The sequence below is a fragment of the Carcharhinus amblyrhynchos genome, chromosome 10 (genome assembly GCF_965287045.1).
Source record: "Carcharhinus amblyrhynchos chromosome 10, sCarAmb.v2.hapA, whole genome shotgun sequence".
Taxonomy (NCBI): Eukaryota; Metazoa; Chordata; class Chondrichthyes; order Carcharhiniformes; family Carcharhinidae; genus Carcharhinus; species Carcharhinus amblyrhynchos.
In genome coordinates, this window is record NC_137333.1 from 102,959,705 (window position 1) to 102,985,640 (window position 25,936).

General features: G+C 49.4%; 1 protein-coding gene and 1 non-coding gene across 2 annotated transcripts in view; one reads left to right on the forward strand and one right to left on the reverse strand.

Moving 5' to 3' along the window:
• Positions 1-235: 235 nt before the first annotated feature.
• trnap-agg (transfer RNA proline (anticodon AGG)) lies at positions 236-307 on the reverse strand. The gene has a single exon. It is a non-coding gene; the product is annotated as a tRNA-Pro (tRNA).
• A 20,976-nt stretch (positions 308-21,283) lies between these two features.
• wnt11 (wingless-type MMTV integration site family, member 11) overlaps positions 21,284-25,936 on the forward strand; it is a 63,905-nt gene continuing 59,252 nt past the window's right edge. The window contains exon 1 of the mRNA XM_080197984.1: positions 21,284-21,403. The gene's annotated coding sequence lies outside the window, so the exon portion shown is untranslated. The remainder of the gene's footprint in view (positions 21,404-25,936) is intronic.

Consider the following 25,936-nt stretch of genomic DNA (forward strand, 5'->3'; position numbering starts at 1 on the left):
GGCTGGAAGATCCTGCCAGCCGGAAGAGCCGGGAGGTCTCTCCCAGTGTAACAGCCCACAGCGAGACAGATACTTGATTCTGTGCTTCACATTCAAGACTGGAGCTATTCCCTTCCATTTCAAACCAATAATATTATCACTAAAAATGATTATTTTTTTGTTTAAATGAGTTTCTCTAACACAAATAAAAATAGTAATTGAAAAAAAAACAAAATTAAGAAATAAAAAAAAACGAGGGCTCGTCCGGGATTTGAACCCGGGACCTCTCGCACCCTAAGCGAGAATCATACCCCTAGACCAACGAGCCGGCCGATGTAACAATTCCCGGCCTCTCTTACAAACAACCCACAGAGAGAGACAGAGTGAATGAGGAAATGGAGGGTGGAGGAGGGGGTCTCTCTGGACTGGATTCACTCAGAGGGAGAGGGGGGATTCCGGCCTCACTCCCCCCCTCCTCAGGGGGAGGGAGGGGGACCCTCAGGCCCGGAGGGGAGGCGGTGAGAGCAGCTCCTGCAGCCTGGGCTCAGTCTGCGATGTGTCATTTCCTCTGGCAGCAGCTTCCAGTCCCGCCCCCTCTCAGCACACACACTCACTCACACACACACAGAGCACTCACACACAGCACCAAACACTCCCTCTGAACTCCCAGACTGAGTTGCACACAGACTCCCCCCTTCCCTCCCACAGCACATAAACCCCACCCCCACCCACCCACCCAGCACACAGACCCCAGCACATAGCACCCCCCCCACAGCAATTAGACCCTAGCACAGAGACCCCTCCAGCATGTAGAACCCCCCCCCAATCACGTAGACCCCCAGCACATAGACCCCCCCAGCACATAGACCCCAGCACATAGACCCCCCCAGCACATAGACCCCCCCAGCACATAGACCCCAGCACATAGACCCCCCCAGCACATAGACCCCAGCACATAGACCCCCCCAGCACATAGACCCCCCAGCACATAGACCCCAGCACATAGACCCCCCAGCACATAGACCCCAGCACATAGACCCCCCCAGCACATAGACCCCCCAGCACATAGACCCCAGCACATAGACCCCCCCAGCACATAGACCCCCCCCCAGCACATAGACCCCAGCACATAGACCCCCCCAGCACATAGACCCCCCAGCACATAGACCCCAGCACATAGACCCCCCCAGCACATAGACCCCAGCACATAGACCCCCCCAGCACATAGACCCCCCAGCACATAGACCCCCCCAGCACATAGACCCCCCCAGCACATAGACCCCCCCCAGCACATAGACCCCCCCCAGCACATAGACCCCCCCCAGCACATAGACACCCCAGCACATAGACACCCCCAGCACATAGACCCCCCCCCAGCACATAGACCCCCCCAGCACATAGACACCCCCCAGCACAGAGAACTCCCCCAGCACATAGATCCCAGCACATAGACCCCCCCCAGCACATAGACCCCCCCCAGCACATAGACCCCCCCCCAGCACATAGACCCCCTTCAGCACATAGACCCCCCCCAGCACATAGACCCCCCCTCAGCACATAAACCCCCCAGCACATAGACCCCAGCACATAGACCCCCCCCCAGCACATAGACCCCCCCTCAGCACATAAACCCCCCAGCACATAGACCCCAGCACATAGACCCCCCCCCAGCACATAGATCCCAGCACATAGACCCCCCCAGCACATAGACCCCCCCCCAGCACATAGAAACCCTCCCCAGCACATAGACCCCCCAGCACATAGACCCCCCAGCACATAGACCCCCCAGCACATAGATCCCAGCACATAGACCCCCCCAGCACATAGACCCCCCAGCACATAGACCCCCCCAGCACATAGACCCCCCAGCACATAGATCCCAACACATAGACCCCTCTCCCCAGCACTCAGACCCACCAGCATAGAGACCTCCCTCCCCAACACATAGATCTCCCCAGCACATAGACCCCCTCAACACATAGACCCCTCTTCCCAATCCAGCAAATAGATTCCTCCCCACCACATAGACTCCGCCCCCTCCCAGCAATTCCCGGCACTTAGACCCGCCAGCACATAGACCTCACAGCACGTAGACCCACCCCAGTACATAGATCCCTCTTCCAGCATATAGACTCCCCTCCTCCCCCATAAATAGAACCCCTCCTGCCAGTATAGACCCCCACCCGAGCACAGGCACCCCCCCCCCCCAGCAGAGTGACCTCTCAGCATATACAGCCCAACCCCCAGCAATGAGATCTCTCCCCCAACATATAGACTCCCTCCCCTCACGTACAGAGCCCCCTCCTCCCCCGGTGTATAGACCAGTTCAGGGTGTGGCCTTCCCAGAAAAACACCATCATATAGAGTCTATGTTATAGAGCAGGTCAGCTAATAGATCTCAATCTCTAGACCACACCAATATAAAAACCACTCCAGTAGAAAAGACAGTAGGACTAGGGGGCACAGCCTCAAGATAAAGGGGGGCGGTTTAGAACGGGGTTGAGGAGGAACTTCTTCACTCAAAGGGTGGTGAATCTCTGGAATTCTCTGCCCGTTGAAGTGGTGGAGGCTGCCTCGCTAAATAATTTTAAGACGCGGGTTGATAGGTTTTTGATAGGCAAGGGGATTAAGGGTTATGGGGAGAGGGCGGGAATGTGGAACTGAGCCACGACAGATCAGCCATGATCTTATTGAATGGCGGGACAGGCTCGAAGGGCTGGATGGCCTACTCCTGCTCCTATTTCTTATGTTCTTATGTTCTTATATGGGCCACCTCAACACCCCTGGCATATAGACCACAGTAAAATTAGATCACCCCAGCATTTAGACCCTCTAGCACATAGGCCACCCCAACATGTAGACACCACAGCTCCGTGCATAGATCACCCCAACATATATACATAGGCCATCGTGCAATATGGACCACCCCAACATGCAGACAATAACAACTGAATACACAGAGCATCAGGCTGTTCACACATTGTCTTTACTCCTCCCGGTGCTTATTTAAAATAGATTTTTTGTTTGTCTGAGGCTGAATGTGAGACGAGAACTCTGATAAAACAGAAGGAAAAGGGGGGGACAAAGAGGTGGTGGCCAGGTGTAAGCTGTAACTGTGGTCAGGGTGGTACAATGGTTAGCCTTGTTGCTTCACAGTGCCACGGACTTGGGTTCGATTCCCGCTCACTGTGTGGAGTTTACACATTCTCCCTGTGTCTGTGTGGGTTTCTTCTGGGTGCTCTGGATTCCTCCCGTAGTCTGAAAGGTGTGCTGGTTAGGTGCATTGGCCATGCTAAATTCTCCCTCAGTGTATCTGAACAGGTGCCAGAGTGTGGTCACTAGGAGATTTTCCCAGTAATTTCATTGCAGTATCAATGTAAGCCTACTTGTGACACTAGTCAATAAACTTTTCACACTGACCTAATACTGTGTCTCAGTAACAGCAACGTAGCCTGAATCGGGGAAAGTCAGCAAGACCCTGTCCCATGCAGGGCATAGGTATTTTTTTAAGTTTATTTATTAGTGTCACAAGTAGGCTTACATTAACACTGCAGTGAAGTTACTGTGAAAATCTCCTAGTCGCCACACTCTGGTGCCTGTTGGGGTACACTGAGGGAGAATGTAGGACACTCCAGCGCAGCACTGAAGGGAGTGCTGCAGTGTCAGGAGTGCTAATTCTTTAAGAGATGCTGAACAGAGCTGTCCGCTCTGTCAGGTAGATGCAATAGATCCCTCCACCTCTATTCCAGAGAAAAGTAGGTAGTTTTCCCCCCCGCAATGTCCTGGCCAACACTGCTAAAAATAAATTGACCTGGTCACCTGGGGTCACAGTGTTTTGGATGACATGCAGGTACAGTGGTTAGCACTGCTACCTCACATCGCCAGGAACCCGCGTTCAATTCTGCCCTCGGGTCACTGTCTGTGTGGAGTTTGCACATTCTCCCCATGTCTGCAAGGGTTTCCTCCAGGTGCTCCGGTTTCCTCCCACAGTCCAAAGATGTGTAGGTTACGTTGATGGGCCATGATAAATTGACCCTTAGTGCCAGGGAGATTAGCAGGGCAAATATGTGGGGTTAAGGGGACAGAGCCTGGGTGGGATTGTAATCGGTACAGACTCGATGGGCCGAACGGCCTCCTTCTGCACTGTAGGGATTCTATGATTTTATAATAATGATCAGCACCTATATCTTGCCAGCAGAATCTTATGGTCCCACTGAATGTGCACCCCTTCTTGAAAAGGAACTGATTTTGCAGCCAATATTGCAGCCCGGGGAAGCAAGGCCTCCCAAACAGCAATGATATAGGCTGAGCTACACAAGAAACAGGAGCAGGAGTAGCCCATTCAGCCCATCAAGCCTGTTCCTCCATTCAATACTGTCATGGCTGACCTTGGGCTTCAACTCCATTTTCCCGGCCTGCTCCCCGTATCCCTTAATTCCCTCAGCATCAGGGCAAAGTCCAACAGGTTTATTTGGAAGCACGAGCTTTCGGAGCGCTGCTCCTTCATCAGGTGAGCTCCGAAAGCTCACGGTTCCAAATTAAAGCTGTTATCCACTTTCCATGCCTTTTAGCTTTCACAAAGGGTCATCTGGACTCGAAACGCCAGCTCTTTTCTCTCCTCACAGATGCTGCCAGACCTACTGAGATTTTCCAGCATTTTCTCTTTCGGTTTCAGATTCCAGCATCTGCAGTAATTTGCTTTTATCTGTTAGACTTTAACCTGAGGTAGTAAGACTTCTTACTGTGCCCACCCCAGTCCAAATCCGGCATCTCCACCACTTAATTTGCAAAGAGACAAAAAAGTCTCAGTCTTAAATGTATTCATCCATAGATTCCCTACAGTGCAGAGATAGGCCATTCAGCCCATCGAGTCTGCACTGTCTCTCTGCAAGAGCATGACCCCATGTTTTAGATTCCCCAATCAGCAGAAACAATCTCTTGGTGTAAGTTTTAAATAATTTAATTTTAAAATAAGTTTTTTTTTAACCAGTAAGCATAAGAACATAAGAACATAAGAAATAGGAGGAGGAGTAGGCCACCTAGCCCTTCAAGCCTGCCCCGCCATTCAATAAGATCATGGCTGATCTGTCGCTGCTCAGTTAGGCCCAGTTTGCTCAGACTCTCAACTTTCCCCTACAACCGCTCGCTAGTTCCCATAAATAATGCCCCTGCCATTGATATTCAGCTAAGGAATGGTGTACTGGGCCTTACTTCACTGGTTATCAGAAGGGCAGCATCTGCCTCAGAGTATCAGCCAGTACGATATACTCTCAAACGTCTGTGGGAGTCTGTGTCTTGAAGACTCAACCTTTTGACACAGAATGAAGAATTCTACCGCTGAGCCAAGTATGCAAATTAAATTCTCTGCTTTGATCTAACTCCTCATTCTAAACATGTCCAGATCTGTACGTTTAATTCCTGACACTCTTTCCAACAATCCCATAGAAAAAATAATAGTGACAACATTTGTTACTGGATGGTATTTTTCTAACAACTCAGTAAAGAGGGATTTACTTCCCAGAGAGGTCCAAGGAACAGATAGATCACTGCGACACCTGTCTTGTTCCTGGTGGGAATGATGAACCTGTACAGGAAGCTGTCCAAAGCTGTTCTTTCCCAACTGAAGGAAAAAATGCTGGTATGGTTTACACACACCCACTGTGAAACGGAGCCAATGGTGTGTCTATATACTCCGATGCAGAGGTTTATTCATACTGGGTTTGCACGTATCTGTCTGCATGTGTGTGTGTGTGCCATTGTGTGTGTGCCTGTGTGTGTGTGTGTGTGTGTGTGCGTGCGTCAGTGAGTGTGTTTGAGTGTCAGTGAGTGTATGTGTATCTGTGTCAGTGAGTGTGTGTGTGTGTGTGTTGGTGAGTGTGTGTGTGTTGGTGAGTGTGTGTATGTGTGTGTCAGTAAGGGTGTGTGTCAGTGAGTGTGTGTGTGTGTGGGTGTGTGTATGTGTCAGTGAGTGTCAGTAAGTGTGTGTGTCAGTAAATGTGTGTGTGTGGATGTGTGTATGCGTCAGTGAATGTCAGCGAGTGTGTGTGTGTGTCAGTGAGTGTGTGTGTGTGTCAGTGAGAGTCAGAATGTGTGTGTCAGTGAGTGTGTGTGGGCGTCAGTGAGTGTATGTGTGTGTGTGTGTGTGTCAGTGAGTGTGTGTGTACCTGTGTTTGTGACCACTGTGATTTTGTAGTTGTGAGCTTGGTGCCATGTGTGCATGTGGATATGTGTGTGGGAGGGGGCCGATCACAGTGTGGGGGGGGGGGGGGTGATTACAGCGTGGGGGAGGGGGCCGATCACAGTGTGGGGGGGGGTGATTACAGTGTGGGGGAGGGCTGATTACAGTGTGGGGGAGGGGTGATTACAGCGTGGGGGAGGGGGCTGATTACAGTGTGGGGGAGGGGTGATTACAGTGTGGGGGAGGGAGCTGATTACAGTGTGGGGGAGCTGATTACAGTGTGGGGGAGGGAGCTGATTACAGTGTGGGGGAGGGGGCTGATTACAGTGTGGGGGAGGGGTGATTACAGTGTGGGGGAGGGGGCTGATTACAGTGTGGGGGAGGGGTGATTACAGTGTGGGAGGAGGGTGATTACAGTGTGGGGGAGGGGTGATTACAGTGTGGGAGGGGGCTGATTACAGCGTGGGGGAGGGGTGATTACAGTGTGGGGGAGGGGGCTGATTACAGTGTGGGGGAGGGGTGATTACAGTGTGGGGGAGGGGGCTGATTACAGTGTGGGGGAGGGGTGATTGCAGTGTGGGGGAGGGGTGATTACAGTGTGGGGGAGGGGTGATTGCAGTGTGGGGGAGGGGGCTGATTACAGTGTGGGGGAGGGGGCTGATTACAGTGTGGGGGAGGGGTGATTACAGTGTGGGGGAGGGGGCTGATTACAGTGTGGGGGAGGGGTGATTGCAGTGTGGGGGAGGGGGCTGATTACAGCGTGGGGGAGGGGTGATTACAGTGTGGGGGAGGGGGCTGATTACAGTGTGGGGGAGGGGTGATTACAGTGTGGGGGAGGGGGCTGATTACAGTGTGGGGGAGGGAGCTGATTACAGTGTGGGGGAGGGGTGATTGCAGTGTGGGGGAGGGGGCTGATTACAGTGTGGGGGAGGGGTGATTGCAGTGTGGGGGAGGGGGCTGATTACAGCGTGGGGGAGGGGTGATTACAGTGTGGGGGAGGGAGCTGATTACAGTGTGGGGGAGGGGTGATTGCAGTGTGGGGGAGGGAGCTGATTACAGTGTGGGGGAGGGGTGATTGCAGTGTGGGGGAGGGGGCTGATTACAGTGTGGGGGAGGGGTGATTGCAGTGTGGGGGAGGGGGCTGATTACAGCGTGGGGGAGGGGTGATTACAGTGTGGGGGAGGGAGCTGATTACAGTGTGGGGGAGGGATGATTACAGTGTGGGGGAGGGGGCTGATTACAGCGTGGGGGAGGGGTGATTACAGTGTGGGGGAGGGAGCTGATTACAGTGTGGGGGAGGGGTGATTGCAGTGTGGGGGAGGGGGCTGATTACAGCGTGGGGGAGGGAGCTGATTACAGTGTGGGGGAGGGGTGATTACAGTGTGAGGGGGTGATTACAGTGTTGGGGGGGTGATTACAGTGTGGGGGAGGGGTGATTACAGTGTGGGAGAGGGAGCTGATTACATTGTGGAAGGGGGATGATTACAGTGTGGGGGAGGGGTGATTACAGTGTGGGGGAGGGGTGATTACAGTGGGGGAGGGGGTGATTACAGCGTGGGGGAGGGGGCTGATTACAGTGTGGAAGGGGGATGATTACAGTGTGGGGGAGGGGTGATTACAGTGTGGAGGGGGGTGATTACAGTGGGGGAGGGGGTGATTACAGTGTGGAAGGGGGATGATTACAGTGTGGGGGAGGGGTGATTACAGTGTGGAGGGGGGTGATTACAGTGGGGGAGGGGGTGATTACAGTGTGGAAGGGGGATGATTACAGTGTGGGGGAGGGGTGATTACAGTGGGGGAGGGGGTGATTACAGCATGGGGGAGGGGGGTGATTACAGCATGGGGGAGGGGGGTGATTACAGCGTGGGGGAGGGGTGATTACAGTGTGGGAGGGGGGTGATTACAGTGTGGAAGGGGGATGATTACAGTGTGGGGGAGGGGTGATTACAGTGTGGGGGAGGGGTGATTACAGTGTGGAAGGGGGATGATTACAGTGTGGGGGAGGGGTGATTACAGTGTGGGGGAGGGGTGATTACAGTGGGGGAGGGGGTGATTACAGCGTGGGGGAGGGGTGATTACAGTGTGGGGGAGGGGTGATTACAGTGTGGGGGAGGGGTGATTACAGTGTGGGAGGGGGGTGATTACAGCGTGGGGGAGGGGTGATTACAGTGTGGGAGGGGGGTGATTACAGTGTGGAAGGGGGATGATTACAGTGTGGGGGAGGGGTGATTACAGTGGGGGAGGGGGTGATTACAGCGTGGGGGAGGGGGGTGATTACAGCGTGGGGGAGGGGTGATTACAGTGTGGGAGGGGGGTGATTACAGTGTGGAAGGGGGATGATTACAGTGTGGGGGAGGGGTGATTACAGTGTGGGGGAGGGGGTGATTACAGTGTGGAAGGGGGATGATTACAGTGTGGGGGAGGGGTGATTACAGTGTGGAGGGGGGTGATTACAGTGGGGGAGGGGGTGATTACAGTGTGGAAGGGGGATGATTACAGTGTGGGGGAGGGGTGATTACAGTGTGGAAGGGGGATGATTACAGTGTGGGGGAGGGGTGATTACAGTGTGGGGGAGGGGTGATTACAGTGGGGGAGGGGGTGATTACAGCGTGGGGGAGGGGTGATTACAGTGTGGGGGAGGGGTGATTACAGTGTGGGGGAGGGGTGATTACAGTGTGGGGGAGGGGTGATTACAGTGTGGAAGGGGGATGATTACAGTGTGGGGGAGGGGTGATTACAGTGTGGGGGAGGGGTGATTACAGTGGGGGAGGGGGTGATTACAGCGTGGGGGAGGGGTGATTACAGTGTGGGGGAGGGGTGATTACAGTGTGGGGGAGGGGTGATTACAGTGTGGAAGGGGGTGATTACAGCGTGGGGGAGGGGTGATTACAGTGTGGGGGAGGGGTGATTACAGTGTGGGGGAGGGGTGATTACAGTGTGGGGGAGGGGCGATTACAGTGTGGAAGGGGGGTGATTACAGTGTGGGGGAGGGGCGATTACAGTGTGGGGGAGGGGTGATTACAGTGTGGGAGGGGGGTGATTACAGTGTGGGGGAGGGGGGGTGATTACAGTGTGGGGGAGGGGTGATTACAGTGTGGGAGGGGGGTGATTACAGTGTGGGGGAGGGGGGTGATTACAGTGTGGGAGGGGGGTGATTACAGTGTGGGGGAGGGGGTGTGGGCAGCGGGGGAAGAGAGGGTGACTGAGTTCCCTGAGATATGGAATGTTTATCTGAAACTTACGTGAGTCGATGTAAGAACCTTTTCACAAAGTATTTTAAAAAATAGACGTTCGTATGTTGATTGATTATGTGAAAGGTTTAATAATTACACACTGAGTGTTACTCTGCTGCTTTATTGCTGTTTTGTTTTTGCTAGTGTCTGGGGTCACATGAATATCCTGGTGTTAAAGTGGGGTCAGGCTGGAAAATAGTTTGGGAAATGGAACAGCCCGAACTGTCCCATTCCCCCGCGCAATCGCCTCAGACCCACAAGTTTATTTGCCTCAAGTGTCTATCCAATTTCCTTCAGAAGTCATTAATCAACGCCACTCTCACTTACCTCATGGCCAGTGAGTCCCAAATCATTCCAGTCGCTGTGTTAATAAAAAGAAAAACAGTTGTGGTTATTGAGAGCAATCTGTCAGTCCCAGGACATTGCTGCAGGAGTGCAGGGGAATTTCACAGTAACTTCATTGCAGTGTTAATGTAAGCTGTACTTGTGACTAATAAGTAAACTTCTACTTTCTAAAGTTTAGTTTATTTATCAGTGTCACAAGTGTGCTGACATTAACACTGCAATGAAGTTACTGTAAAATTCCACTAGTCGCCACCTGTTTGGGTTACACTGAGGGAGAATTTAGCACGGCCAGTGCATCTAACCAGCACTGTGGGAGGAAACAGGAGCACCCGGAGGAAACCCACACAGGCACCGGGAGAATGTGCAGACTCCACACAGACCCTGACCCAAGCCGGGAATTGAACCCAGGTCCCTAGCACTGTGAGGCAGTTGTGCTAATCATTGTGCCACCTTGCTGCCCTGTTCCATTTGTGGTGCCTCAGATACTGATGTAGTCTGTGTCCATACGCAGCAAGCTATGGATAACATTCAAGTCTGGGCTGAGAAATAGCAAATAATATTCACGCTACACATTCGTGCCAACAAGAGAATTTCACTATCACCTCTTACATTCAATGGCATTATCATCGGTGGGTTCCCCTTTATCAACATCGTGGGGATTGCCATTGATCAGAAACTGAACTGGACCCAGCCATATAAATACTGTGGCTACAAGGGGCAGGTCAGAGGCTGGGAATCCTGTGGTGAGTAACTCACCTCCTGACTCCCCAAAGCCTGTCCACCATCCACAAGGTACAAGCCAGGAGTGTGATGGAATACTCCCCACTTGCCTGAATTGGTGCAGCTCCAACAACACTCAAGAAGCTCCACACCATCCAGGACAAAGGACCCTGCTTGATTGGCACCACGTCCACAAACATTCACTCCCTTCACCACTGATGCACAGTAGCAGCCATGTGTGCTATCTATAAGATGCACTGCAGGAACACCAAGGCTCCTTTTGGCACACGGCCGCTACCATTTAGAATGAGAAGGGCAGCAGATACATGGGAACACCACCACTTGGAAGTTCCCCTCCAAGCCCCTCACCATCCTGACTTGGAAATACGCTGCTGTCATTCACTGTCACTGGGTCAGAATCTTGGATCTCCCTCCCTAACAGCACACTGGGCGTACCTACATCACGTGGACTGCAGCGACTCAAGAAGGCAGCTCACCACCAACTTCTCGAGCGCAACTAGGGATGGACAATAAATGCTGGCCAACCAGCGATGCCCACATCCTTTGAATGAATAAACGAAAATTGCTGAGTCTCCACGATGCCACAGTCGATGGTGTCTTGGGCAGTCACCCACCTCACTGGTGAAGTCAGCCATGGCCTTGCTTACATTCACTTGGAGGATTTGCTGTTTAGTTGGCGGCAGTGAGGTGGCAGCTGGTATAGCTATGGATCAGGTGGAGACAGAGAACTCCAAATTCCCCTACACTCCAACGCTCCTGCCAAACGCACCCAACCTGACATCGCACTGCCATCTAATAACCAATGGGAAAAGAGAAAGACTCTTTGGCATTGTTGGGTTACTTCCGGCTGCTTGAAGAAGCTTCTTGAGGCATGAAAAAGGTTTTGTGAGGGGACGTTACAGACCTTGCCAGATGGTTTTCCCCTTTCTGGACAATCAGATGCCCAGCCTGTTCAGTCTTTCCAGTTAATTGTATTAATCTAGTGATTCCCGCCCCACCTCCAGCCAACCACCCCCTCTGCACCCCTTCCAAATCCTCAGTGTGAGAAGACCCAAGACTGGACTCAAGGGATTAGCAGGGTAAATATGTAGGGTTATGGGAATAAGGCCTGGGTGGGATTGTGGTCAATGCAAACTTGATGGGCTGAATGGCGTCCTTCTACACTGCAGGATTTCTATAATTCAATGAACTAGGTGACCAGGGGGTACAACCTCAGGGTGAAGGGACGATCCTTTAAAACAGAGATGAGGAGGAATTTCTTCAGCCAGGGGGTGGTGAATCTGTGGAACTCTTTGCCGCAGAAGGCTTGTGGAGGTCAGGTCATTGAGTGTCTTTAAGACAGAGATAGATAGATTCTTGATTAACAAGGGGATCAGGGGTTGTGGGGAAAAGGCAGGAGAATAGGGATGAGAAAAATATCAGCATGATTGAATGGCAGAGCAGACTCAATGGGCCGAGTGGCCTAATTCCGATCCTACACCTTATGGTCTTATGGTCCTAACTGAGGCTAAATCAAAGTAGTGTACAATAGGGGTGGCACGGTGGCACAGTGGTTAGCACTGCTACCTCACCCGGGTTCAATTCCTGGCTTGGGTCACTGTCTGTGTGGAGTTTGCACATTCTCCCCATGTCTGTGTGGGTTTCCTACAGGCGCTCCAGTTTCCTCCCACACTCCGAAGTTGTACGGGTTAGGTGGATTAGCCATGCTAAATTAACCCTTAGTGTCAAGGGAACGAGCTAGGGTAAGTGTTTGGGGATAGAGCCTTCTGCACTGTAGGATTCGATGAATGACAGAATAACATATTGTCACCCAATCATTACACAGAAATGAAATATATTGTCTGTGTACTCCTGATGTATTTAAACAGCTGGATATGGTCAAGGAGACTTTGTCTTGGAAACCCTCCCTGTCTCCTCTCACTAAATGATATCTAAACTCACCCACTGATAAACACAGCTTGCTAATTACACTCGCAATCCATGTTAGCCCTTCACTCTGCAACACAGGGAAGGAGAAGTGTGGAGGCCTTCTTAATTTGTAGCTCCCTCCCACTTAACCCACACATCTGCTTATCCAGCTGTCAGTGAAGTGGTTTCCCCACCTATCACTTTCTAAACCGGTACGCTTAATATCAGCATTAAGATGATTAGGACATTCCCAAATCGCGGATAAGGAATAGCTGACTGGTAACAGCAACTTATAAAAGATTGGAGCTTTCCTCACACCCAGCTTTGATCAGCTATCGGCCACTTACTAAACATATATTTTCCCACTCGCTCCAACCATTGTGATTCTGACCGGAATTTTCCATCCCCTCCGGCTGGCATGATCCTCCAGTCCCGCTGAAGTTAAGGGAGTTTTGAACAGCTCGCCACATTTTCCAGCCCCATCCCCACTGCAACAGGGTGCGGCAACAATAATCTCTCCCTCAATGTCAACAAAATGAAGGAGATGGTCATCGACTTCAGGAAGCGTAAAGCAAAACGTATCCCTGTCTACACTGGGGACGAAGTAGAAAGGGTCCAGAGCTTCAAGTTTTTAGATGTCCACATCAGCAACAACCTGTCCCGGTCCCCCCCCCCCCATGCCAACACTATAATTAAAAAATGCCCACCAACTTTCTTTGAAGACTAAGGAAATTCTGCATGTCAGCTACGCCTCTCTTTTACAGATGCACCATAGAAAGCATTCTTTCTGGTTGTATCACAGCTTGGTATGGGCTCGTGCTCTGCCCAAGAGCGCAAGGAACTACAAAAGGTTGTGAATGTAGCCCAATCCATCACGCAAACCAGCCTCCCATCCACTGACTCTGTCCACATTCCCACTCCCTTGACAAAGCAGCCGGTATAATTAAGGACCCCACGCACCCCGGACATTCTCTCTTCCACCTTCTTCCGCCGGGAAAAAGGTACAAAAGTCTGAAATCACATACCAACCGACTCAAGAACAGCTTCTTCCCTGCTGCTGTCAGACTTTTGAATGGACCTATCTCACATTAAGTTGCTCTTTCTCTACACCCTCGCTATGACTGTAACATTACATTCTGCCCTCTCTCGATGCCTTCTCTATGAATGATATGTTTTGTCTGTACAACATGCAAAAAACAATACTTTTCACTGTATGTTAATACAGGTGACAATAATAAATCAAATCAACTACATCATATGGACTGCAGCGTTCAAGAAGGCAATTCACCATGACTATCTTCTCAAGGGCAATTAGGGACAGGCAATAAACACAGGCCTAGCCAGTGATGTCCACATCCCATGAATGAATAAAGAAAATCAGGGGTCATTTAGAATCACATTGCTGTGGATCTGGAGTCATATGAAGGCTCGAGCAAGTAAGGAAGGCAGATTTCCTTTACTAAAGAAAGGTAGAATCATGGAATCCTACAGTGTAAAAAGAGGCCATTCGGCCCATTGAGTCTGTACTGACCACCCAGGCCCTATCCTCATAGTATGATGCATTTACCCTAGCTAGTTCCTCTGACACTAAGGGGCAATTTAGCATGGCCAATCCACCTAACCTGCGCATCTCTGGACTGTGGGAGGAAGCCAGTGCACCCAGAGGAAACCCATGCTGACATGGGGAGAACATACAAACTCCACACAGACAGTGCCCAAGCTGGGAATTGAACCCGGGTCCCTGGCACTGTGAGACAACAGTGCTAACCACTGTGCCACCGTGCTGCCTGAAGGTAGTGAACTGGATGGGATTTTATATTCAATGATAAATGTTATGATCAGTAATGCTTCCATTGCCAGATTTATTAATTCCAAATTCCACCAACTGCCATGAGATTTGAACCTATACCCCCAGAGCATTACCCCAGGCCTCTGGATTACTTATCCAGTAAGAAGTCTCATAACACCAAGTTAAAGTCCAGTAGGTTTATTTGGTAGCAAATGCCACTAGCTTTCGGGCCTCTGACCCTTCTTCAGGTGAGTAACCTGGTGTTGTGAGACTTCTTACTGTGTTTACCCCCGTCCAACGCCGGCATCTCCACATATCCAGTGACATTGCCACGACACCACCACTATGGTTAAATATTGTCTTCCCTGGACTGGGGCAAAGGCTGGATTGGAGTAGGGAGAACATTGCACAGCTAACTGTCATGCTGAAAGAATTGACACTGAGGTGGTGAATTACTATTCAAGACTGTACCAATACAGTCAAGTGGGCCAAGTGGGATTAAGTGGGGCAGGTCAGGGCCTTTCATGCATTGGTGTGGACTCGATGGGCCAAAGGGCCTCTTCTGCACTGTAGGATTGTGTGATTCTGTGAATACGTGGACCTGTCAACAATATAGAGTCGCAAACTCGCTGAGTGACAGTGCTGTTGAAGTGTGCCTGCTGAAGGTATCGTGTTCTGTACTGCCTGGGTCAGCCCGGGAGCTGGATTACTAAAATTAGACTGACTTGACATCAAGGATTGCCGAGGTATTTGGAGCTCACCCCGGCAGGCTTGAAGAACCGATAACCTTCCATTCCACCCCTCAGTGACAACTACCAAAGTGCTTTATCTGAGTCGTTCCAATGAGCGAGAGAAATAAATTTCATAACTGGCGGTGAACACTAATTGCTAAGTTATCGCACACTGTTCCTGTCCTGACCGACATAATCAGGGCTGGAAGACACAAATGGGATCTCGTTGTTGAAGAGACTCAAGTCCTGGAACTCACTGCCGGAGGAGGTATTGGAAGCAGATGCGATAATGACTTTTAAGGAGTGTCTTGACAAATATATGAATAGGATGGGAATCGAGGGATATGGTCCCCGGAAGGGTAGGGGGCTTTAGTTCAGTCGGGCAGCATGGTCAGTGCAGGCTTGGAGGACCGAAGGGCCTGTTCCTGTGCTGGAATTTTCTTTGTTCTTTATTTGTTCTAAGTGACGGTGTGGGTCTGGGAAAAACGATCACTGATAATTAAATTCCTATTGTTAGTGTATCTTGAAATGGAATAGAATATTGTTGAGGACTCTACTGCCAGCATGGTGGCACAGTGGTTGGCACTGCTGCCTCACAGTGCCCAGGGACCCATGTTCGATTCCCGGCTTGAGTCACTGCCTGTGTGGAGTCTGCATGTTCTCCCCGTGTCTGCGTGGGTTTCCTCCAGGTGCTCTGGTTTCCTCCCACAGTCCAAAGATGTGCGGGTTAGGCGGATTGGCCGTGCTAAATTGTCCTTTAGCGTCAGGGGAACTAGTTAGGGTAAATGCATGGGGTTATGGGTGGGATTGTGGTGGGTGCAGACCTGATGGGCCAAATGGCCTCCTTCTGTACCGTAGGGATTCGATGATCGTCAAGGCTCCAAGCGTCATCTCTGGTCTGTGTGATGTTGCCATATTGGCCCCTCCCCCACTCCTATCATGCACCGACCATGCTGCCCAACTGAACTAAAATCCCCTAACCTTCGGGCACCATATCTCTCTATTCCCATCCCATTTGTTCAGATGTCTCTTAAAAGTCATTATCGTATCCGTTTCCACTCGCCCCCCTCAGCAGCAAGTTCCAGGCACCCACCACCCTCTGTGTTAAAAAAAACTTGCCTCGTACATCTCCTTTAAACCTTGCCCCTCGCACCTTAAACATATGCCCCTTGGTGTTGACTCTTCCATCCCGGGAAAAACCTTCTCGCTATCCACTCTGTAAAGCAGTTCCGAAGAAGTTATCCATGAGGAAAAGTTGCGCAAGTTGGGCCCATGCCCATTGGAATTTAGAAGAATGAGATATGATTATTGAAACATTTATGACATTGAGTGGGTTGGATGGTCCTTCGGATCTGTGGACCCTTCCCATAGACTGGAGTCATTCTGTAGACAGCCAGTGATGGAGTAGGTCTTATTTTGCAGGTTCAACAAAGATCTGATGTCACTAGACATCCACATAAGTTTTAAAGTTTATTTATTATTGTCACAAGTAGGCTTATATTAACACCGCAATGAAGTTACTGTGAAAATCCCCTAGTCTCCACATTCCGGCGCCTGTTTGGGAACACTGAGGGAGAATTTAACATGCGCCTAACCAGCACGTCTTTTGAACTGTGGGAGGAAACCGGAGCACACAGAGGAAACCCACGCAGACACAGGGAGAATGTGCAGACTCCGCACAGACAGTGACCCAAGCCGGGAATGGAGCCCGGGTCACTGGCGCTGCGAGGGAGCAGTGCTAACCACCGTGTGGTGTATCGATCAATTGGAATAAAGGGCCAACCTCAAGAACCTCATTCCTCTACAGATCAGTCCTCGTGCTGCAATGACCTCTTTCTCATTCCCTCCTTCAGCATTGAGCCAACTCGGATGCCGCAGCTCTTCATGTGGATGGTCACTCTCTGCCTTCCAATTCTACCAACTCTGGCGTAACTTCCCGAAAAACTGAAAGACTCATGATATCACGTGCCCAGGGTCCAGCGGATGATATGGTATTGTCTCAGGAAAGACATTGGCTGGGATTTTACAGGCTCACTCATCCCAAAACTGTAAAACCCCGCCCAAGGTCAATGGATCTTCCCAGTGCCCACCCTTCACCTACTCCAGTTGGCATGTTGGATGGGACTTTCAAGAGCTGGTCATTATCCGTTTTTTTTCCAGAATTCCGAGAAGTACACCGCTCAATAGGGATGCTCATTGGTTGTGAATAACAAGGGGAGAATCAACAATCTGTTGCGTCCCTGTAACCAAGAGATGCAATTATGCTTCCTTTGATTGGAAGCTTTGGGACATTGGACCTTGTGAATTGATGTCAGCACTGACCAGTCTTCCAGCATTGGAAACATTCTGCGCCCCCTGCTGGGTGGTCCTGGCACCGGCGATGTTTCCTCACATCACAACATAACCATTGCAAAATGGCTGTGGTTACAGGGTTTCCCACCCTTTGCCCTGGCTTACCGGGACTTTGCATGGATGTGGATGCTGCCCCATGTGTCTACCCAGTAAACAAACTCCTGTGGGCTCTCGGAGGAGTCACGCTGAAATATAGCCTGCTTGATTTCTCTAAAGCTCAGTCTCCCTCACACACTGGACTGATTGAGCGAGAGTAAGTTCATCTACAAAAAGTCAGAGCTTTTCACCCCAATCATCACGTGATCACGAATTAGCTCATTCTCCAGCACCTTGTATCCGTAAGAACTAGCTAATTAATGGAGGTTGCTGAGAAATACTTATCTGATTCCCCACATCACTGGAACCTTTGGTTAAAATGTGGCCATTCTATTGCTAAGTTTATTTTCAGCCTAAAATATACGGCCTTGAGAATGATTTGATTTGACTGGTTTATTATTGTCACATGTATTAACATACAGTGAAAAGTATAGTTTCTTGAAAGCTATACAGACAAAGCATACCATTCATAGAGAAGGGAGGTAGAAACTGCAGAATGTGGTGTTACAGCCATTGCTGGGGTGTAGAGAAAGATCAACTTAATGCGAGGTAGGTCCATTCAAAAGTCTGACAGCAGCAGGGAAGAAGCTGTTCTTGAGTCGGTTGGTACGTGATCTCAGACTTTTGTATCTTTTTCCCAATGGAAGAAGGTGGAAGAGAGAATGTCCGGGGTGCATGGGGTCCTTGATTATGCTGGTTGCTTTGCCGAGACAGCGGGAAGTGTAGACAGAGTCAATGGATGGGATGCTGGTTTTAATGATGGATTGGGCTTTGTTCACGACCTTTCATTGTTCCTTGTGGTTTTGGGCAGAGCAGGAGCCCATACCAAGCTGTGATACAACCAGAAAGAATGCTTTCTATGGTACATTAGTAAAAGGTGAGCTGCTGCCTTGAACCACTGCAGTCCATTGCAATGTAGGTACACCTACAATGGGAGAGAATTCTCGTTTGACCCAGTGGCAGTGAAGGAACAGCAATATATTTCCAAGTCAGGAAGGTAAGTGGCTTGGAGGGAACCTCCGGGTGGGGTGTTCCCAGTATCTGCTTCCCTTGTCCTTCAAGAATATTGAGGACATGGGTTTGGAAGGTGCTTTCTAAGGAGCATTGATGAGTTCCTGCAATGCATTTGTATTTGGTACACATTGCTGCCCCTGTGCATCAGTGGTGAAGGGAGTGGATGTTTGTGGATGGGGGGCCAGTCAAGCGGGCTGCTTTGTCCTGGATGGTGTTGAGCTTGTTTAGTGTTGTTGGAGCTGAACCCATCCAGGCAAGTGGGGAGTATTCCATCACACTCCTAACTTGTGCCTTGTAGATGGTGGGACAGCCTTTGGGGAGTCAGGAGGTGAGTTATACACTGCAGTATTCCCGACCTCTGACCTGTAATTACTAATCCTTTTGGAAAGAGGGTCTTCAACCAAAAACATTAGAGAATTACTGTGTGCTGGTAATGGTTCTGCTCGGTCTGAACAAGCCTGGGTGGCTCCTTCAGCCCAAAAAAGGAACTGATTGCCATTTCATCACCATTTTCTCTGTGCTTCCCCCGTGCTATTGGAAGGGTATTTGTTCTGGAGATTTCTGAAGAGGAGGTTGAAGAGTTTAAAGTTTTTAAAGTTTATTTATTAGTGTCACAAGTAGGTTTACATTAACACTGCAATGAAGTTATTGTGAAAATCCCCTAGGCATCACACTCTGGTGCCTGTTAGGGTACACTGAAGGAGAATTTAGCATGGCCAATGCACCTAACCAGCAAGTCCTTAGGAATGTGGGAGCAAACCAGAGCACCCGAAGGAAACCCACGCAGACATGGGGAGAAGGTGCAGACTCCACACAGACAGTGACCCAAGTGGGAATCAAATCCTGGGTCCCTGGCACTCTGAGGCAGCAGCGCTAACCACTGAGCCACCGTGCCACCCGTAATTGAGGAGAAGCTTGGGGATAGAGAGGAGGACCCTCAGTCACCCAAGCTGTGACTCATCCCTCCATATATCCCTTCACCTGGTCAACATTCCCCTTTGCCCCCAACACCCAGGGTGACCAACTTTTCCGAAATAAGATACGGGAGGGTAGAGCTGGGGAGAGGGCTTGATCTTGATATTCATGAGAACAATATGTGGGGGCCAGGGGAAGGTTTAAAGTGACCATGTCCTGCGGAATCACACTGTTACCAGCACTCTGGTACAGAACCCAGCCTTGCTATCCCACTCAAATCATTCATCCTAGACTCACTTTCCCACAGGTTTTCTTAGAATTGCAGGACAAGAGGCATACCTTCGAAATGTGGGACATCAGTCAGAATGAGAGACCAGCACTTAAGATACAGAACAGTTGATCACCTTTTACAGTTGGTAACAACATTCCCTTGTTCCATTGGACCCAGTCCTCACACCCACCAGATTGTAGAATGTGTGTGTGTAGGCATGTGTGAGTGTCTGTGTGTGTGTGACTGTGTGTGTGCATGCACGTGTGTATGACTGTCTGAGTGTGTGTGTATGTGTGAGTGTGTGTGTGTGAGCGTATGAGTATGTATGTGAGTGTGTGTGTGTCTGACTGTGTGTGTGAATGTGTGAGTGTGAATGTGTGTCTGAGCATGTGTGTATGTGTGAGTGTGAGTGTGTGTCTTGAGTGTGTGTGTGTGTGAGAATGTGTGTGTGTGTGAGTGAGTGTATGAATGTGTATGTGTGAGTGTGAGTGTGTGTGTGAGTGAGTGTATGAGTGTGTGTGTGTAAGTGTGAGTGTGTGGCTGACTGTGAGTGTGTGTGTGTGAGTATGTGTGTGAGTGTGTATGAGAATGTGTGTGTGAGTATGTGTGTGTGAGTGAGTGTGTATGAATGTGTATGTGTGAGTGTGTGTGTGAGTGAGTGTATGAGTGTGTGTGTGTAAGTGTGAGTGTGTGGCTGACTGTGAGTGAGTGTGTGTGAGTATGTGTGTGAGTGTGTATGAGAATGTGTGTGTGAGTATGTGTGTGTGAGTGAGTGTGTATGAATGTGTGTGTGTGAGTGTGGGTCTGAGTGTGTTTGTGTATGTGGGGGTGTGTGGGTGTGAGTACGGGTCTGCGTGTGTGTGTGTGTGTGAGTGTGGGTCTGTGTGTGTGTATGTGACAGTGTGTATGTGAGTGCTATATCAGTTCAACTTGTTATTAAAGGCGCTATATGAATCCAACTTGCTGTTGACAGAATCACAGACACGAATCAGGAGAACGACCGAAGCAGAGACCTGAACTCTTGCAGAAAGGCATTCCCTCACCGAGAGACTCACAGAGAAACTTCAGAGTGAGACACTCGCTCAGAGAGACTGGCTAACATTTAAACTGACAAATGCAGAGGGAGAGAAACACAGAGACTGGGAATTACAGAGAGTGGGGGCAGCAAGGAGAGAGAGACATTGAGAGTCTGGAAGACTGATATAAAAACACAATTAGATATTCCAACTGGGGGAGGTGGGGGGGATACAGACCCAGAGAAAGAGACAGTGTTGATTGAGTTTGTAATAAAGAGTTTGTGGGTTAGGTGTTACTTCTCTCCTGCGAGACTTTCTCCTGCAGAAGTTGCGATGTTAACAGAACATTACTGAACTGATTGATCGAAACTGGGGGCTGTCCTCTCTGCAATCAGAAACTTGAAGCCAGCAGTATCTACCTGGCTCCCTGGTGTGGCGAGGAGCAAGGGGAGGGGAATGAAGGGCTCGGGGGCTGATGGTGCTGCCCGCGATCAAACATTCCAACTCTTTTTATACAGCGAAAACTCAGGGGCGCCTTTGTTATGCTAACATCAGACTGACATCATCTCTCTTCAAAGGTAGCTGTAAGAGCCCATATAAACAGGGTCTGACACCAGAGAGAGAGAGAGAGAGAAAATCTACCAGTGCATAAGACAGGAGTTGGGGGGTGGGTGGGGGGAGAGTGAGTGAGGGGGTGTGTGTGTGTGTCCGGGGACTGATTTCAGCAATAAATCCCCAACTGATGGACTAACTTTGGATTTCGGCTCAATCGCTTGGTGCGAAAATCCGCAGACATTCCCGGGATCCGCTCACTGGGACAGCGCTGGAACTGAAGGTAAGAGGGGAGAGAAAAGGGAAGGAAAAGGCTCCATTAAATTTCCTCCAAAAAAAAAGGAATTCCCAGACTGGGGGGAGGGAGGGAGAAAAATGTCCCATTTAAATTTCAACCCCCCCCCCCAAAAAAAAACCCTGATTGGAGGGGGTAAGGGAAATAAATTTCTCCCCAAAAAATAATTCCCTACTTTCCTGACTGTGGGGGGAGGAATATCCCATTAAATTCTCCCCCACCCTCCCAAAAAATACCCTCTGCTTCCCTGACTGGAGGGGTAAGGAAAATACATTTCTCCCAAAAATTAATACCCTACTTCCCTGACTTGGTGGGGGGCTGGGGCGGGGGGGGGAGGGATGTCCCATTAAATTCTCCCCCCTCCCAAAAAAAAATTCCCTTTATCCCTGACTGTGGGGAAGGGGCTAATGTTCAATTAAATTTGTTCTCAGAATTTCCTGCTTCTCTGACTGGTGTGTGTGTGTGTGTGGGGTGGGGGTGGGAGATCTATTAAATCCACAGAGAAGCAGGGATTTTTGGGGAAGGGGGTAATTTAAGGGAAAGCAAAATGTTCCATTAACATTCACCACTCCCCCCCCAAAAAAAAACCTGACTGGGATGGGGAGAGGAAATATCCCATTAAATATCCTCCCCCCCAAAAAAAAATCCCTGCTTCCCTGTGTCTGTGACCCACATTTTTTTCACCATGCTCGCTAAAGATGTGTCGCTTTTCTCCCCAGTGAAAGAATCCATAAGCAATCGCCCCGTCCCCACAAAACTTCCCAGTTTGTCAACTTTTTGTATGAGTTTCGCAGTAACTGAGGGACGCTGTACCTGTCCTGGATTTACAGTGAGAGTCAGCCCACTTTCTGCCTGCTTAATGTAACATTTTTTTTAATGAATTGCACCCTATGTTATATGTGTATGTGTGTGTGTGTGTGTATATTTCCACGCTTAATGTAACTTTTTTTTAATGAATTGCACCCTACATTATATGTGTGTATGTGTGTGTGTGTATATTTCCACGCTGCTAAGTTAAAATCCGCACTTTCCGTTGCTGGAATCCGTGAATGAAAATAAAAGTCCATAACTAGTGGAAGGTAAAATATTTCTTAAAGACAGGAGCCTAAAGAACTTTGGAGGGTTAAGGAGAGAGAGGCGCAGGGAGAAACTGGACCTCTGAGTCCGAATTCTATTCTGGAACACACACTGATTCCAAGCAGAAACTTCATTTCTAATATTTTTCCAGAATTGATTCTTTTTAGTATTTTCTTTAAAAAAAGCACACACTCTTTTTCCTGGTTATTTGCCAGGTCATTTCTTATTCGATATTCAACTGGCTGATATTACAGGAGATATGTGAGGTGGGGGGGGGGGGTGCTGCTTATAAAAAGTGCATATTATACAATGGAATTACTGCTTTCTCTCCCCAAACGCTTGCAAGCCGGAGTGGAATCGAACCTGCAAACCCTGAGCCTTTCTCTCTCAGTTTAACATTTCTAATTCAGTTGAAAGTTCCAAACCCATCCCCCCCCCACCTCTCCACGGCCTTTGCCGGAGATTATTCTCCCCCCCCCTCTTTCTCGGTGATAAATCACTAGGGTCAATATTCTTGAGTTGTGGACTGGACTGGAGCGGAGGCGAAAACTGGGTCAAGACTTTGACCGAACTTGGAATTAGGCGCAGCGTGGGGAGGGGGCTAGCAGGGGGCTGTTGGGCCGAAGGGCCGGTGCCTGAAGCTGTGAGGGTTGCGGGTGAATGAGTCTGGTGGGGTTGACCCTTTGGAGGGGGGGGCGGTTTCAGTTCCCCTTCGGGTCACTGGCTTTCTGCGTTCTTTGGAGCAAGGTGCAACTTAGTATAAACCCTTGTCTGCAACTTGCCCCCTTCAAACCCTCCGTAAACTATCACAATATTCAGCATTTCAGTGCATGTGTTGGGGAGGAGGTGGGGGGGTCTTGCTGCTATAACCTCCCCACACTCTTGACTCTTTCCTCAGGAAGAGAGGTTTCCCCATAAAGCTACACTATGTAAAACTGCTAACTTATCTTTAACATTGTGAAGCCTGGAGTGAAACTGGTGAAAGTTTACTTATTGGTGTCACCAGTCAGGCTTACATTAACACTGCAATTAAGTTACTGTGAAATTCCCCGAGTCGCCACACTCCGGTGCCTGTTTGGGTCAATGCATCTAACTGGCCCGCCTTTCAAACTGGGAAGGAAACCGGAGCACCCGGAGGAAATCCAAGCAGACGCGGGGAGAATGCGCAAACTCCAGAGTGACCCAAGCCGGGAATCAAACCCAGGCCCCTGGAGCTGTGAGGCAGCAGTTGCTAACCACTGTGTCACTTTGTCGCCCACTGGTGACTGGAGGAGATGAACTGATGTCCAGAACAGGAACGCTTTGGTGTCACCAAGCTGTGGTTTTCAGAGTTTGCAGAGTTGCTTGTTGGAGATTGGAGGGATCAGCCTTTCATCTATAAATATCCTTCACCCATTCCAAATGCAAACTTTTACTTCTAGTAAAAGTTCCAGTTACTTGTAGTGGACTGATCCAAAACATGGGGGCAAACTCTTAAAATTAGACAAAGGGTCATCCAGACTTGAAACCTCAGCTCTTTTCTCTCCGTACAGATGCTGCCAGACCTGCTGAGATTCTCCAGCATTTTCCCTTTTGGCTTGAAATTAGAGACCAGTCCTTAGTTTAAAGTTTATTTATTAGCGTCACAAGTAGGCTTACATTAACATTGCAATGAAGTTACGATGAAAATCCTCTAGTCGCCACACCTGTCTGAGTACACTGAGGAAGAATTTAGCACGGCCAATGCATCTAACCGGCACGTTTTGTGAACAGTGGAAATAAATGGGAGCACCTAGAGGAAACACAGGGAGAATGTGCAAACTCCGCACAGACAGTGACCCCCAAGCCGGGTCCCCGGCGCTGTGAGGCAGCACTGCTAACCATTGTGCCACTTAAGGTGTGATGGCAGGAAATACAAAGGGGAGTGGAAAAGTGACAATATTAAAAAAACTCTCCCCTCCCAAACCTCCATCCCCTGGAAAAAGCTAGAGGTCAGAGGGTCAACTGAACCTTTCAAAACCAAGGTGAATCAATTTTTGTTAAGGGTGCATGGACCAAGGCAAGTAAATCATAGAATAGTGGACACTTGCTAGTACAAAGGTTACATTTTACGGAAAAGAGAGATGTGTTGTTGAAGCTTTTCATTTTGGACTCATCAGGACAAATGCAAGAATGTCAAATTTCAAACGATCACAACAGTTTATACGAGGGGAGAAAAGGGTGCTGATTGGTTGGCAATTTAACAGTGATTGGCTAAGGCATTGCCATGGAGATAGCAGTGGGGAACTATAGACTCCCCAAGTTCCGGGGTAATTCAGAGAAGCGCAAGGCTTGAACATGTTCCTTTAGTTTGCAGAGGGTGGGTCCCTGTTTATGAATGTGTGCCATAGAATTGTCACGGCACAGACTTGAGTTAAGATAAGGATTAGCAATTTTTTTTTGTATTTGTTCGTGGCATGTGGGCATCACTGGCTGGGCAAGCATTTATTGCCCATCCCTGAGGGCATTGAAGAATCAACCACATGTAGACAGACCTGCTAAAGCCTGAAAGACGTTAGTGAACCAGATAGGCTATTAGCAACAATGGATGACAGTTTCATAGAGACCATTACTGAACTTTAAGTTCCAGATTTTTTTTTATCAATTGAATTTAAATTCTGCCAGCTGCCATGGTGGGATTTGAACCCATGTCCCCAGAGTTTAGCCTGGACCTCTAGTCGAGTGGCATTAGATCTTGTGACATTACCACTGTTTAGTGCCACTGAATGTTTTACGTCCATCTTTTGGGCAGTATGGACAAGTTGGGCCGAAGGGTCTGTTTCCATGTTGTAAACCTCTACGCCTCTGTCTAAGGGAGATGGGGCCTCAGTTTGTCATTTTACTCGAAAGATGGTACCTCTGACAGCGCAGCACCCCCCTCAGTTCAGTACAGTGCTAAATTGTCAGCCAAGATTATTTTGCTCAATAGGTTCGAGTTGGACTTGAATCCAGAACCTCCGTGTCCAGAGGAGAGAGAGTTAGATATTGAGCTGAAACCGTTAGCCAGAAAGTGAATGTGAGGCTATGTTGCAAAAAAAAAGTCCCATCTTAATGACTCATGTCCTTTAGGGAAGGAAATCTGCTGTCCTTACTTAGCCTGGCCTACACGCCAACATCGTTCACTCTTCCCTGTAATCACCCAGCAAGTCATTGGTTAACAGCAGTTTGAGTTAGAAGACCCACCACCAATGGTTTGGATTAAATAAGGCATTAAATCCTCGCCGTTCCACTGGGTGGAAACCTAAAACCTGTGGCTGATCTTGGTTTATTGAAAGCAGGCCAATTATGTACAATGTATAAATGCTCACACAAAACGCCTCAATCAAACTCAACGCTTCCTTATGGTGCGACTGTGCTTTGCACTCAATTAAACCCTCGTCCCTGAGGCTCTGATGCGAGATTCTCCTTCCCCATATTCGTATTTTC